The following is a 15496-nucleotide window of genomic DNA, read 5'->3' on the forward strand; positions in this document are numbered from 1 at the left end:
TAGAGCAGAGCCATCTCTGATAGTTTTTGAAATGGATAGACATGCCGATTAGGCCGCAGCCTTTTCAGAACCAGACAGAAATGTTGAGACTCTTTGTAGTTCTCCAACAGTTAGATAAAAGGATCAGACTGCTGATTAAATTCTTCATAATCCATGTGAGAAAAACTGTACAAGAAAATAAAGTCTTTTTTTGGTAACATGCTTCTGAGGGAGAGTGAATACAGAGCACTCATTTTTGTAAAACTGATGTATTATCGGTAAAAGATTAATCCAAGATCACGTTCCTTCTCTATAGCTGCATTTCTGCAGCACTGAATGTCTTGTGGACTGTTTCATCCTTGGACTCCAGACTAACAAGTAGGCAGTAGTATTGACTGCAGCGCTGTATTAAAAGTTACGCCTGTGAATTATTGTGTTGGGAGCACAGGCCACCAAAAACGTGTTAAGTAACTATTGACCTGAGTTTCTACGTGTCTCAAACAGATCTGGACCAGGAAAATGGCATTCAGGTATCAGAGGTCATAGATTCATATTTGAAATAGACTGGAAGATTTAACCTGTGAAGTGACAGGTACAGCCATACAGCCACCTCCAACTGTTACAGGCTGAAGATGATTCAGTTAGAGTGCAGCCAGAGAATCGGGAGGCGCAGCCCAGCTTACAGCTTTCCTGTGTTAACTCAGGTAATTTGTGTTTCTGTAAGTCCATATCTGTAGTGAGGTATTGTCTTTTACCGTATGTAATAACTCATTGTATAACATTAAAAGAGCGTTAATGGGTTTTCTTTTTGTGTAGGAGTGAGGATAAAAATCTCCAAAGTGTAAAGCGTTTAGTTACTAATGGGAACTGTGTAAGTTCCTACAATAGATAGGCCAGCTGAAAAATAAAAAAGAGTGGTCATACTAAAGCACTAGCATTTCTTCTGTGTGATAGGCAGACTAAAATGAGAATTAAATTCCGGAAGAAAGAAATGACAGTGGAAAAGCCAGTCACTGTCATGCAGATTAACATTTTCCGGTATTAATATTTGTTTACAGCTACTGCAGTACCCAAGAAATACCGGGACATTTACAAAGAGTGTTCTGCCTTTCATTTTGTTCCTGTTTCCCAGTGAGATGAAATGACATTCCAGGAAGTAAGTCCTCCTTTCCCTTTTTGGCAGGAAAGGCATTCTCCCAAAAGTTCCGGGTGGAATCAGGTAAGCTGAACCAGAGGCAAGGGGTGAATTTGAATCTGAAGATTTTAGGCCTGCTGTAGAAAGAAAGATGATAACGGTAGCAGACACAGAGCAAAGAGTAGCATGAGGAAATGTATATAAATAAAGCAATAGTGTATCTTGAAAGAGGGAACCAGCCATGTAAGTGGTTGAAAATGTGATGACAGAAGAGGGGTAGAAATTTGGTTTCACAACTGCTGATGCTAATTGAAGAAGACAAACCAAAAAGTATTTAATTCTGGGTTTTTTTACTTGCGGGCCTTAATGACTGCTGTGAAATGTAAGACACAGCACTGACTATCGCCACTTGGCGGCAGCAAACAATATAAAAAACTTGCTTTAAAAAAATGTGAGTGGCAGTGAAAACTATCAGATTGAGCTGATGTCTGCAGGCCTCTGTACATAATTCTAGGTGTATCGATGTTAATGATTGTTTATGCCACAGGGTTTCTTCTTCTGTTCCTGTGATGTTTGTGTTAGTGTTTTATGTCCTGTGACCCCTTGGATAGTACTTTGACAATCCTCTGCTTCTAAATCATGCATTGTACCAACAGATTTATTTTGTTAGATATGACTTCTCCTGAAACGGCAATCCAAAGTGTAGTCTGTTTTTCAAGCTGAAGGTGTTGCTGTGTGGTACTGTTAGTACTGAGTCACGCATTATAGCATTTGCAAAAGCTTTATTATAGCTGAGCATAAAGATGGTTATTGCGCAACAAGGGCCACAAATGAAAGAATATAATAGAAAGAAAAGTGAAAATTATGACTGCAGCTGCTGATTGTAAAAAGCAAAAGGGAAAAACTTTACTTCTGTAGCAGCTATAGCTTCTAGGTGTTTTTGCATTTCGTGGATTTAGCAGAAAATGTGACGCTGTAAGGTTTGGGGTTTTTTTATCTGTTTAATACATACCCATCATGACCTATGAGGGCAGGCATATCAGTGAACGTTTTCATTCTTGGTGCCTGCTTTTGTAACTACCTGCAGATTTGAAACTAGCATTCTAGAAACCTTTGTCCATTGTGCGTCCTCAGTATTATTCATCTGCATCTTTCTAGAATTAATAATGTAGTTACAGCACGAAGGTGAAGTGTGGAATGGGACCTGTTCTTGGTTCTGCTACATTGTACAGGGTCATATCTACTATTTCCTCCACTGACATGGAAGCCCGATTACTTCTTGCTTGACTTGGGCCTTACGCAATTTAATAATGAGGATATTTTGTGATCTCAGAAAAAAGTTCTCATAGAAATGCAAAGAGTAATTTTATCATCAGCAGCCTTGATTGGATTTGAGCCAGTGGTCGAGGGATTTGAGCTTTTGGAAGCTAGAATGCTTCCACAGATTATCTTTTGGGGTTTCCTTGTAAATGGAGTGCCAGCATGAAGAGTTATCTATTCCCTTTAGAGTCTCATCAAGCTGCACATGCTTAATCTTTACTTACATGGTCCCTGATTCTTGCTATAAAGTGGGCCTCAGTTTTAACTTCTGCTCTCAGGAAGAAAGGGCTATTATAACAAATTCTAATCCTTTTGCAATTCCACAATCACTAAAGCCTATAAATTGCCTGCCAAACAAACCAAGTGATCTTTTCCTGGGCTGAGGGAAAGAGGAGAGTGTAAAACGCAGGTGCCAGCATTTGCCGGGGAAGAACTGGTACATTATCAACTAATCCGCCTTCTGCTATTTCTGATTTCCTACCCAACAGCTGCAACATTGAATGAGAGCTTCTGCATTTGGGAAGAATTAGAAAGCCTGGTAATGCAGGGTCTCTATTACAGATACAACAACTCACAGACAGGGAGGAGATTTTTGCTGCCGGTGTAGAATTTGGAGTGCTAGGCATTTTATAGCCTGGAAAAATTGTAATTTTCAGCTGTTGTTCTGGAGTAATCAATGAAGAAGGGATGTCATAGTTTCTGCTGGGTTTGTCTCAGAGCCTGATGTAATTGTATGCACAAGCTATTTTTTTTTAAATGTACTGCTTTGAGGCTAAAGCATATGCAGTTTTTATTAAAACTTTTTTCTGATGGCAACTGTTGCTTGCAGGTAGTTTTAGTCCTTCAGAAATATCTTTGGTTCCGTAGTGGTAGCTCCTGTATGAGATAAAAGTGTTCAGAATAAATTGTGCCTTGCTAGAAAATTGAAACATTATTATGTTTTAATTGTTTTATATAATCAGTCCTCGATTTAGGAGTATATGTTGATAATTTTTTGACCTTGTCAAAAAGGCTGTGAATTCACTCAAGGGTCAGTGTATGCTTTCTGCTAAATGTCACAAAGGAAAATGTCTCCAGAGATACTACAGGAGATGGAAGTATGTATGGCGAAGCATCAGTGAAAGCTTCTGCAGCAAATGGACTTTACGGCGTATCTCCTCTACAGCCTAGTGGCAGCAAATGTAGCACCGGAAGGAGTAACTCAATCATATTGGCTCACTCAGTATAGCGCCAATCACTGTCTACAGTGAAATGGGAAAGTCCAACTATTTTCATCAGCGTGATGTATTACAATTCAAGCCACAAAATTATGAAAGCTGCGTAAAACTTGCTTTAGCATAGTCAGGAGAATAAAGATGACATGCACTTTCAATCTGAGAAGTGCAGGCTCATTGCTGTGTCCTGAGAAAGGCAGCTGAGTGGAGGCAGTTTTGTAGGCTCTCCCTAATTTTAGTTGTAGATGACATGGTGTTTTCAGTGAAGAGCCTTTGAAACCTGCTTCCTCTGGTAGCTTACCAGGGCCTGAATTTGTTTATCTGCGGAATCCGGTGCACAAGTCATCTTTTCAATTCAGCCTTCCCTTTCCAAGTATAAGGACAGATCAGTACCTGTGTGGATGTATACAAAACAATCCAGCCTTGTGACATTTATATGCCAAGATGGGAAGACCTAAAAAGAGGATTAGGGAGACTGGCATGGCATTTGTGGGTACCAGGTTGCCAAGGAGGCATATTGTATTGAAACAGTTGCCTGGGAAACATTTAAAAATACACTGAATGGAAAAGCATATGTGATGTGCCCACAAGTGTTCTGTGTGAATGAAATGCCATGGCTGATGATGGCACCAAGAGACTGTTACTATTACGTGTAAAGATGCCACAAGTGATGGGGTTTTTTCTTTTGTTTTTTCTTTCCCCTCCCCATACCCTATTTGTAGGAGATACGCTGAAGGAATATTGTTTTCCTTTTGGCCGATGGATTAAAGTAAATGTACGTGCAGTCAGCAGCAGCAGCAGCTGGAGGTGGTAAGAGTAACTAATTTAGACAACCTAAACCAAGTTGACAAGAAGCCTGCACAATTCCCCCTCAAAAGTAACAGCAGCACTGCTGAAACTCTTACAGTCATATAAAGATAAATGGTTCTCTGAAAATTACTGCTTTAATTTGTGCTAAGATAGTATTTAGAGGCTCTGACGTCATTACAATAGGGCTTATATGTAAGCATCATGTAAAATTTAGAGTTTATGATCAAAGCAGGTTGGATAGCATATATGAAGAAGTCTGCACTGATCTAATTTTTTGTCTGGGGCACTAAAATAGAGGGAGATGAAGGGAGAAATTTTCAGAAGATAGTCCAATTGCTCTAGCTCTTCCTCAGACCAGACCCAATTATTGAGAGATGGGACTGGCAAAAAAGAATGACGAAGGAAGGGAACAGCATCACCGGTGTAGCTGTACGCTTCTACGGGAGAACTTATCTTGGGCCACATATCTCCGGGACACAGGGCTCTACCCACCCTGGGGACAGTGATGCACAGACATCAATATGATGGATACAAAATGTCCGTTTATTTAGCTGCGTCACACGCTTATATAGCTCTTGCGCTTCCTGTTCCTGCCACTCCTATGGGGAGGAGTCTGTCTTTCCGTCACAGCCCGTGATCTTCCGGTCGCCGATCCCTGTCTATTCCCCTACACACCGGCACTAAAATAAACAATTATATTCACCCTCTTGTTTCACAGAAAGAAAACTTTTTCCCTATGCACCAAGAAACAAGAGAGCTAGCATCTGTAATAGATGATATCCTAAGCTTGGACAAAGAGGTTCATCTGTTGGTAATTCCCAGATACTAAAATGCATCTTTCCTTCACTGAGAATGGGTGGCAGGTGTGAGAGTGGTTAGGATTATAATCTCCCTGCCTCTAACCTTCCTTTGGAGATCTAGAAACAAATATCTTGCTCTTCATTTGCTAGAGGCTTAAGGAGCCTGTTTGGGAGCCAGCAGGTTTAGCTTGGCCCAGCCTTTATGTGATACAGACTGAGACAGTAAATTTGTTGGAAGAGAGAGACAGTGGAGAGGAGTTCAGCTGACTAAGGAGAAAGGTCTAGACCTTTTTGTTAGCAGTAGCTCTGCAAGGATAAGTTGCTTTATAGCGAGGAGGCTCCAGAGGCTTAGCTTCTTGAAGATGTTGCCTGTTGGAAGCTGTGAGGTTCCTGTTTATTTGGTAATGTGTGCTTTTCCACAGTGAGGAAGCATTTTGACTGACAGAGGCTCAGGTGACTTTGCTGTTTGCGTTTTGGCCAGTGAGAGGATGCGTTTTGGCTGGCTATCTAATTCGGGCACAGTCTGCTCAAGGGTTTGAGGTGATCCAGTGATTGTGTTGGAAAACCGTGCATCAGATGAAGTTGTCTGTGTTGCAGTCAAGCCCTAGTATCATGCATCATTTTTCTGGCCCAGTGCATGTTTGGTTAAATCAAGTCCTGATGTTTCTAGGCCCTGGGGTTAGTGTAAGAGAGGCGGGGAGAATCTGCCTTTCATCTTCCTCTCACAATTTTGCAATGTGACTGAAAACTGTTGGAGAGAATGTTTCAGATCTCAAACAAAGATTAGGTTTGATGGCACGAAGCCCGTGGGTTCTGTGGCCCAGCCTAGAATTCTGTTGAGGGAGTTGTATAATCTCCCCATACTTTAAAGGATTTTGGCTCTGAATTTAGGATCAAATATGGCTTGAGGTTTTCATATTTCTTTCTTGCTTGCTTTCTTGGTGGTTGGTTTTTGTTTTTTTTTTTTAAAGTGCCTCTCACGGTATAACAGCCAATAGCAGTTTGAATTCCTCCTGTTTGCTGTGTATCGTTCCTTCATTTGAAATCAACATGCTAAAGGGCTCCACAAATATAAAAGAATTTCCAGAAATAATAGCTGTAGTAATTACAGAAGATCATCTTGTTTATGGGCATGAAACCACAAAGCAGTGGGGCAAAATTACCAAGACTAGTTAATGTGGTGTGATGGTATCCATAACTAGAATGGTGTGTAAAATCAACTTAAAATAGAATGTAATTCCATAGATGAGTATTTATTTATTGTTTCAGCAAATGTGGATAGTAGGCTTAGTCAGTTCTGCAATATTTTAAGGACTAGCTAGTGTTTCAGAAAGAAAATCTAGTAAATCTGAAGGTACAGTCAAAGCTGTGGATGCAAGTATAAATCTTCACTGAGAAGAGAGCAATTTAATTGCAGTCTAATGGTGCAATAATTTTGTTGCATTACGGAAATGTCCTGGAAATATGCTGCCCTTCGTAAATTCTTTCCTTTTTCATATTCTTTCTCCCTCTGTCCTTCGTTAGTGCTTAACTTGATAAAAGAAATACAAAATGGGACGAATCTAGAAGACCTGGCAGTAAAATACAGTAGAGCTATAGTTTCTTTTTTTCCCTCTATGTAATTTTTTAATTGTATCAGACACAGGCTGAGTTCGGTTTATTTACATTGCCTTGTACCCACTGAACTGAAACTATCTTGTGACATTGTCAATGTGAAAGGTCATTCTGCCAGGAATATATCTTGTTATGACAGAACCATGACACATAGTTAGAGATATTAAAGTAGGTGTTTGCCTTCCTTTACTGTCACTTTGCAGCTCCCAACATCTGTAAATCAAATCCATTTGGACTACTTCAAGAAAAAAAAAAAAAAGATGATGCCTCACTGCCACATCCGAACAGTACTGCTGTCAAACGGTTGCTTCACGCTACTTCTCATTTCATGAGTGAATTTAAAATTGGGCTGATTTTGGAGTATTTTCCGCAGATGACCTCTCTTGTTGCCCAAATCTACTTTGCTATTCCTTCAATGCCTCTGAACTGCTCTTGCAGAAATTTGATGGCTCCCTTTTAATCAGTGGAAAGTATCTGAAGAGATGTGTAGTTCCTTAAACAACATGTTGTGAAGCTGCTTTAGGGCAGGAAGTATGTTTAGTTAGGTAAAGTAGTTACTCTGTTTTGTACCACAGACTGGTTCCATTATTACCCTTTTTTTCCCCAGTATGTCCTACCATACTGGAATCAGATGTTTATCAAAAGATTGTGAGGAAAAGTAGCAGCTTCGCAGCTCTCTGTGGCTGTTCTGTGCCCTGTGTAAAATGAGTTGGTTAGCTTCTCTCCAGATCCCTCTGGGCAAAAGTCAACATCACAAAGAGCTGCAAAAAAACATGGCACTGTTCAACCTCAGTGTCAACGGAAGAGCTGGATCCAGGTCCTTACAAGAAGCTGGTTTGGCCTAATTGGATTGGCTGGACGTGGTGAGATACGATCCATGACCTGTGCAGTCTTGCAGGCAGAAATGTCAAATATAGATGCATTTAAGCAATAGCTGCCTCACATTCGCTCTAAAAACAAATCAGATTTAAGGAACCCTGCTTGATGTAGTCTGCTGTACAAGGCTCACAAGACAGGAGTGATCAGTAGGAAACTGTCATCAGTTCCTTTGGGAGTGGGTTTCATTTTTCTTAATTACAGAGAAACTAGAATTGACATCCCCATTTGCTAGTCACATTATTTAGTGAGGGACGGTTGTTTTCTGAAGAATTTATCTGTTCAGTGATGATTTAATTTAGGAATTAACTGGGGGAATTTCTACTGCCTGTAGTGTGATGCAGTAAGTCAGAATACTTAATTACAGTCGTCCCTTCTGGCCTTAAAGTAGCCCTTTCTTATTGTATTTCATACTTATACCTGTTTATGAGATGGAGCACAGGTGCACAAAAATTAAGGATATTGCTTGACATAATGCGAGGCCTGGGAACTGAACTCCAGCCTGCTGTTCACTGGGTCTTTGCATAGGCATAAGACTAATCTTCCTTTCAAGCAGTGTCTTACTCTCAAGGTCTTTCAACACAGCATCTTTCATCAGCTTTGAATTCACTAGAAAAAAATTAAAAGATGGGACATATTTCTGAAAGTCTCTGCCTAATATCTTGTGTCTTCCAGAGTACTGATAAACACAAGTGCAAATGTACAGCCTCCTTTGCCCCAAAGTTGGGGCACTTTTAATGACAAACATTCACCTAGTTTACCATATGCAATCTTTTATCTTAGCTGTTCTCTGTGCATGTTAGGAGATTTATTTCTATTCATAATGTATTTCATGTGTGTTAGTTGTAAATATTGTGCTCATAAATCGGCCTGGACCATCCAGCCCCAAGGATGGAGACAGCTTACAATAGGTCTGTCTGCTTCAGACTGTGAGACTGTACTACTACCCTGTTTTTTCCATTGCTTGGCTCTTTTAGTGGCATGTTGCCAGTCTCCTGTCTCACATTAACAGGAATATTATATATTACTGAATTTAAAGTGTTTTTCCTTCAGGACTAGAAGAATGTAATGGAGCATGCATCTGGCAGCTTTACATTATTCCTGTGGTGTGCAGTGTGCCCTCCATGCAGAGAATCACCGCCATGGGTTTCTGCTTCAGTCCTCCAGGCATGAGGAGTTTTACTATGTGCGCTGAGGTAGGTCTTAGACCAGGTTGGGGCCACCTTATGACAGGGATTGCATGTGTATATATGTAATGTGTAATGAAAAACTGATTCTTCTCCCCTCCCTTCACCAAATTCTCTAAAACACCACAAAAGAGGCAAGTCTGGAGCATAATCCCAGAACTCCAGTTTTTTCATCCCACTTCTAGAACCAGCTCCATCTGTATTCACACCTACTGACCTCATGTTTTTCATCTGGGAGATGGAAACTTGTTATACTTGCCTCATAAGATGCTTTTGGAAAATGTATTAGGTCATAAAGTATATTTATGAGGGCATATCAGTACTACAGAAGTACGTATGAAACTAGGATTGTTCATCCTCATCATCAGGTAGTTTTACTGGGGCTCCTCTCTGTCCACTTCTTGGAAAGCTTGTCTGCTTGGCAGGAACTGCAAGTATTTTCTGCAGTGCTCCTGTTAAATTATTACCCTTTTTACTGATTTGAAGGATCTTGTGCTCTAAAAATTCCTGTGTTTGCATGAAACAAGGCTACATTAAATTGCATGATCTAAAGCAATCAATATTCAATAAGCTTCTGGTATTTTAATTGGCTTGGTTTTGGAAGTCTGAAATGGGCTGAGCTGCTGGGCTAAATGGAGTCTGTCATACCAAAAATACTCTGAAGGAGTATATTTCCTCGTGGTAATGCAGCTGAAGATGCCACATTTACTGTAATTAGTGCGTATCACACTTGTGTCTATGCTTCCTATCTTATTTATATATACTTAAATATGTTTCTAGGTATCTGATTCTTCGAGGCAGTGTTAAACCAGTGTCTTCCGGTGTTTATTCTGGTCTAATGAACAGACCCTTGATTTGCCTCACCCAGTACATCCCAAAACTATAATGCCACATAAAAAAAGAAGTTCCCCAGAACAGTCAGTGACCCAGACCACATGACACATTTCAGGAGAGCCGGAAAGGAGAATGGTGTCATCACCTGAGGGGAAACAAAAATCAGAAAGAAACGAGGAGGGGAAATTTTGGCATTTATTTTTAGACTCTGTGGGTGAGTATTATTTTCAGCTTTGTCTATATTAATTTCTGCAGAACACAGTGTTAACGTGTGATTAGTCTATCTATGAATAGGGATCATAATTTCTAAGTAATTACTCACTAGCAGTCCCTGAAGACTCAATATACCCATTTGTACCAGGATAAGGTAGCAAAGACATGACTACAGACAGCGTAGAAATATCAGACACAGCTGTAAGCTAGCTAGTTGAGAAATAAACCCTACACATGTATTTACACTTAATGAGTTCAGAAGAGTATGTCTGTGATACTGAGTCAACCCTCTATGTAGCTGAAGATAGTCTGTTACTGGTATTAATGTGAGTTAGTTTAAAGCTAAATTTCAGTACGTTTATGTGGAGCTGTTCTCATACTTGTGACTGCATACCTTCAGCATCTTCTCTATTTAGCACAGGACTACACACTCCTAAGTTCATTGAAGAACATGCTGCTCGTTAATCAGCACTTTATTGTCTCAGTATGCTTAAAATAAGCGTTTTGTCACATTCAAGAAGAAGCTTTATTGGTTTGCGTTCTGGCACCATGCTTCATGTTGTCAAGTGCTGTCAGTTGGCTCCTTTCTGTAACTTATTTACAGAGAGAGGGAGCTTGAGATTGAAACATTCTGGTAACAATTTTCACCAGATACATATTGGATGTGTTATAGAATAATCTCTAATGTTACAAAGAACAAGAGACTTAATGGGTAATGGTCTGATCTTGTGTGCTAGAGGGGTCCCCTTTGGAGCCTTTGGTTGCGGTACGGGACAGGGAACACAAAGCTAAAATTCCCCTGTTACACAGTGAATACAGTGAGAGGAAGGAAAGAAGATAGCATCTTATGAAGGGATCTTCTGGTTTCCTTTATAAACAGCTAAGAAGCAGCTTTACCGCTTCCCTCATTCAGTATTAAGCACAGGACCTTTGAGAGGACAATAGATGTTAGGCCTACCAAAATTCTCTTTGACTGCCTTAGAATGTGTCTGTAGTCTAAGTAGCAATAAAAGCAAATACTGTGTTAAAGCCAGATGTTTCTAGTTAGTCTGCAATGTTGTCTTTTAATCTGATGTGGAGGCAGAAAAGTACAATGGAGTCTGATCTTTGCTTTGAGAAACCTGCTTTTGTCACTAGTCCTGAGGCGGGCCTTTTGACCAACTCCGTGTTCATCTCTACGTCACTCCCATACTTGCAAACTCATCGGCAGAAGGACTGCTTCCTGGCAGTGCTGGACCTTACGCAATAAAGACCAGATCTTGTTTGACATGATTAGATATCACTGTCACTACATTTAATAATTTACGTAAACTTACAGTTAGAATGTTCTAAATAAGGATCAGGTGCAACAGACGTATTGAAGGTATTTTGCTAGCTTATATTACAAATGGAGCATTGGAAAAGGCAGTGGAGGAGGCCTGATTTTTGCCTTAGTGTAGACAGGAGGAGCTAAACTCTGAAGTGATGAACTAGTAGTTCCCAAACCAGTCTGTGGAACCATAAAGAATATTAATTCCTGAGTTCCAAAACTCTGTGGGAAGTTTTGAGGCTTGACTGTGGCAAAATAGCACAGAAGTTTGGTAAGAATCGAGCTGAACAATATATCTCCCCTGCAGAAGACTGTATGTAGCTTTTCAAAAAGGCTTCCATAAGCCTATTCAGCCTGCTTAGCTTCTTGGATAGTTTACTGTTGTAAGTAGATATGGTTAGGGTCTTTATTAAATGCCATATGCAATAGCATTTAATGATGGGTATCTATCTTTAGCCTGTCACAGAACACATCCCACTGCAGCTTTTTTTAAGAAAAAAAAAAAAAACAAACCAACAAAACAAAGCTTTCTTGGGGCAGGTGTACACAAAATATATACACGATATTTTTGTCTCAGAAAATGCAGCAGATTATAGCTAATCTTGAACTTCCTTGTTAAAAGAGAAAGCTGTGAGAATTTAACACAGTGCTATGCAGAATTATCCATGTTTCCATTTTTCTTGGTTATTTATCAAGTTTCATTGTGCAGCAGCTTTTTCAGAAAATTGTGAGGGATGGGAGTGTACCATTAAGTCTTGTTTTGAATCACCTGACTGAGAACAAAATCTAGAAAAAAGAAATTATTTGGATTACAAAATGTCAGAAGCATATTGATATAATTATCCTTAAAAGAAGATACTGTAAGAAACAGGATGGATTAAGTTATTAAACATTCGTGGGCTAAAAACACTACTAAAGCATTACAGGAGTCATACAACCAGTGAATCAAAAGTATAAAAACAATACTTTGGAGCAATATTTTCCCAAGAAAACTTTCCAGTAAGAACCTGGGAAACTGCACTTTTTCTTGTGGGTGAAAAAAAGTCACAATCTGACTTTAAAGAGACACATTCAGAATGTACTCTATCTCCTTAAAAAGTAAGAAAAAAAAAGGTTTAAGGACTTACACTGGAGAAGAAAACCCTGGAGTATGCCTGTCATTCTTTTTGTCTGTTTTTCCATGTGGATGGTAAAAGTAGATGGGACAGTTTCACAACTGCTTCCATTAGATTTCTTTTTCTGACTCCTCTGTACTTGCGGAATTGCTGTTAGTGGGAAAAATAATAATAAAATCACTCTAGGGAACAGAGTGCGCAGCATATTTTGCTGACATTTTAACATGTATGTCAGTAACCCTTTTCGTACCCGAACTTTTGTAAGCCTGCTTTTGGTGAGGAGTGGTGTGCTTTGCTAACAGACTGCTTTGCTAATGAAATGAGAAACTTCAATTGCTGTTTCAAATCCAGTGTGTGCTAGTAGCAACTTAATGGTTGTTTTCCATTGGGTTATTTTTAAGTGACCCGTAAATAAGCAGTTACATGGTCTCAGATGTGTTCCAGCCTAAATGACGAATGCAATTGGTCTTAATTGGTTTCCTTGGTAGTTCTCAGAAAGAACTCTCAGAAAGAACCTTGACTAGTTAGTCTTAATGTTGCTCATTCCTTTTACTTTTGCTGGTGGTTCTTGGAAGTTTCTCTAGGCGTTGTTGATTGAAACATACTGTTGAAATAGTGTAGAAGTGAAGTCCCACCCTCATGCTGTCGGAACTGGACCTTTTGTGTAGACAAAGGACCTCAGTCTCTAGGGCTGTCATGTCTGATACCCTTCATTGGTAATAAATGCACAGAAAAAAAGAGGAAGAGGGTGCAGAAGTGGACCCTTCCTGCTTTAGCTCCCTTTCAGTGTGGAAGCACACGCTTGAGCTTATAACACGTACCATGAAGCACAAATACGTGTATATATGTACATGTTTAACTATGTACTACTGGATGTAAAGTTGAGAGCGTGGAAGGATTCAGAAATGATGGGATGTTTGTATGGCTAGAAGAACACCAGATTTTTTACAGCAATGATCTTTAAAACAAAATACAACAACATTAGAGAGGAAACAAGAGAACCCTTTTAACACTTGATGGTGAAGGAGGGACTTCTTTTTTGGACTGGTGCCTCCTGAAGTGTCTTAAACTCTCCTGTGAAGCACCTAGTCATGGCCAATGTCAGGAAGAGGGTAGGGACACTCTATGTGATAAGTTCGAGCAATTCCTGTGCTGAAAATATCACCAATGGCATTTGATGTCAAGATACAAAATCTTGGTCCCAAAATTATTGTGGATCAGAGAAGTAAGCTTTTGAGAGAGGAAAAAAATAAAGGGGGGACTTTAAGGCCTGATTTAAGACTTTTAAAAATGCTTGTTCCTGTGGGATTTTTGACAGTGGTATTGTATCAGCATACATTTATTTTAATCCAGTAGTGGCCATCTGCCTCCCCGCCTTTTTTTCTTTCCCCTCCTATTTTGGGTGGGGGGGTGGGAGAGCTTAGCTAACTGTACAAATTACCCATTTTTCCTGTGTAGAAATTCAAACAGAGAGAAAATCAGTCCCTGGATTTCTAAATTCAAGTAGCTTTTAAATCAGAAATAGTTTTGAAGCAAGAACAATAATCTTTCTGGTAGTGGGTGGCATAAAGAGACTGTTTTTTCCATTCAGGGCTTTTTCTTTTAAATGTATTTGATTTAGATTGATTTAACTTGGTGTGGGAATTGAAAGCCTGACTGTGAAACTTCCTGTTCTGAGTTGTGGCTTAAGTGAGTTGCTGGATGAATGTGTCTTACCATTCTTGTGTTCTCTTCTTGCATAATGATCTTTGGTTCTGATGAGTTTCCATCACCTGCGTGGGCTTGATGAGGCAGTGCACTCGCGACTGGTTAAAAGCACAGGAAATCTGTGCTTCTATCCAGCTGTCCTGTTTTTTGAGAGAATTGCTTTGTTTCGTTCTTTTGCCTTAGTTTGTCAGTACGGTGTAACTTTTGTGAGTGCTTTGAAACCCTGATGGAGGACTTGTTGAAAGCTTAGATGGAGGTCATACATCATATTCTACCAGATGCTTTTCTACTGAGCTGGTAGATAACCTCAGTACTTGGAACTGGAAATATTCTACCTTGCCTTTCATTCTTAGAACCCATTTCATTGTTCTTTCAGTAAATTGGTACTTTTCCTGTTTCTAGTAGTTTACAGATTTTGTGGAATGTTGTAAGATATCCCTGATGGTTCAGACCTTGTCCTCCTCTTCAAACTATGCCACATCAAGCAGGTTGGCACCAGAGGTTTTCCTTGAGTTTAAGCACATGAGAAACAGTTCTGTCTTTCCAGGCTGCGTGATGATAGCCTTTGAATTACAGCAACATCTACAGATGTTTCCCCTCTTCTGACTACTTGTGTCAACAGGAAATGGCCAATATGCATAATGGCTTCCAAACTTAAAACTTCTGCAAGCAGTACAGAAAGAAATCAGAGAGTACAGGTATGCTGGTAAACAACCAGTTCAGGGAAAGGTTTCTGGGCTCTGGAACTGCATTGTACATGGATATATTGTTGGAAGAGCTTTTGCATGGTTTTGGCTGGGCTGGCTAGCACTTTCCCAGTTTCTGATTGTGGTTCAAGAGCTGTTGTGAGCCAAAGCCCGTTCACACAGGGCATTTTGCATTCAGCCATCCTGTTTTAGAGGTGGGTAGCTTGATATTGTGGGTGTGTATTGTGGCACGAAACACTCCCACAGAAGAAGCTCAGACTTGTTTAAATTAGTAATACGGGTCTATGCACAGTGTCTGGAATATAGGGGAAAAATAGGTAGTTTATGTTGATTGTGTAATCCCATTCATGACAGGTTGTATATTGAAGCCCATATCCTAAATATTTCTAGATCTTTTTTAATACTGATTACTTATTTAGACTGAACTTAACAGTTACTACTTTCTAATGTTTTTAGGAAATTTTCCCCTACTTTCCCCGAGTCAATTAACATAACCTAGAGGTCAGAACAGCTCTTTATGATGAAAATGTCCTGGTTTTATCTGTTCTCTGACACAGTTTTCATGAAGAAAGTAAAGAAGGACAGAGTCTTTGAATCTTTTTAGTGTATTGAAAAGTATATAGAAAATTATTCCTTCATGTGCTTGAGTGTATGCCGTTTTCAAGGTTCTCTTACT

General features: G+C 39.7%; 1 protein-coding gene across 1 annotated transcript in view; it reads left to right on the forward strand.

Moving 5' to 3' along the window:
* Window positions 1–9896: 9896 nt before the first annotated feature.
* Window positions 9897–15496, forward strand: part of SKI (SKI proto-oncogene) — a 137949-nt gene continuing 132349 nt past the window's right edge. The window contains exon 1 of the mRNA XM_075114303.1: window positions 9897–9983. The gene's annotated coding sequence lies outside the window, so the exon portion shown is untranslated. The remainder of the gene's footprint in view (window positions 9984–15496) is intronic.

This window comes from Phalacrocorax aristotelis, chromosome 19, assembly GCF_949628215.1.
Source record: "Phalacrocorax aristotelis chromosome 19, bGulAri2.1, whole genome shotgun sequence".
NCBI lineage: Eukaryota > Metazoa > Chordata > Aves > Suliformes > Phalacrocoracidae > Phalacrocorax > Phalacrocorax aristotelis.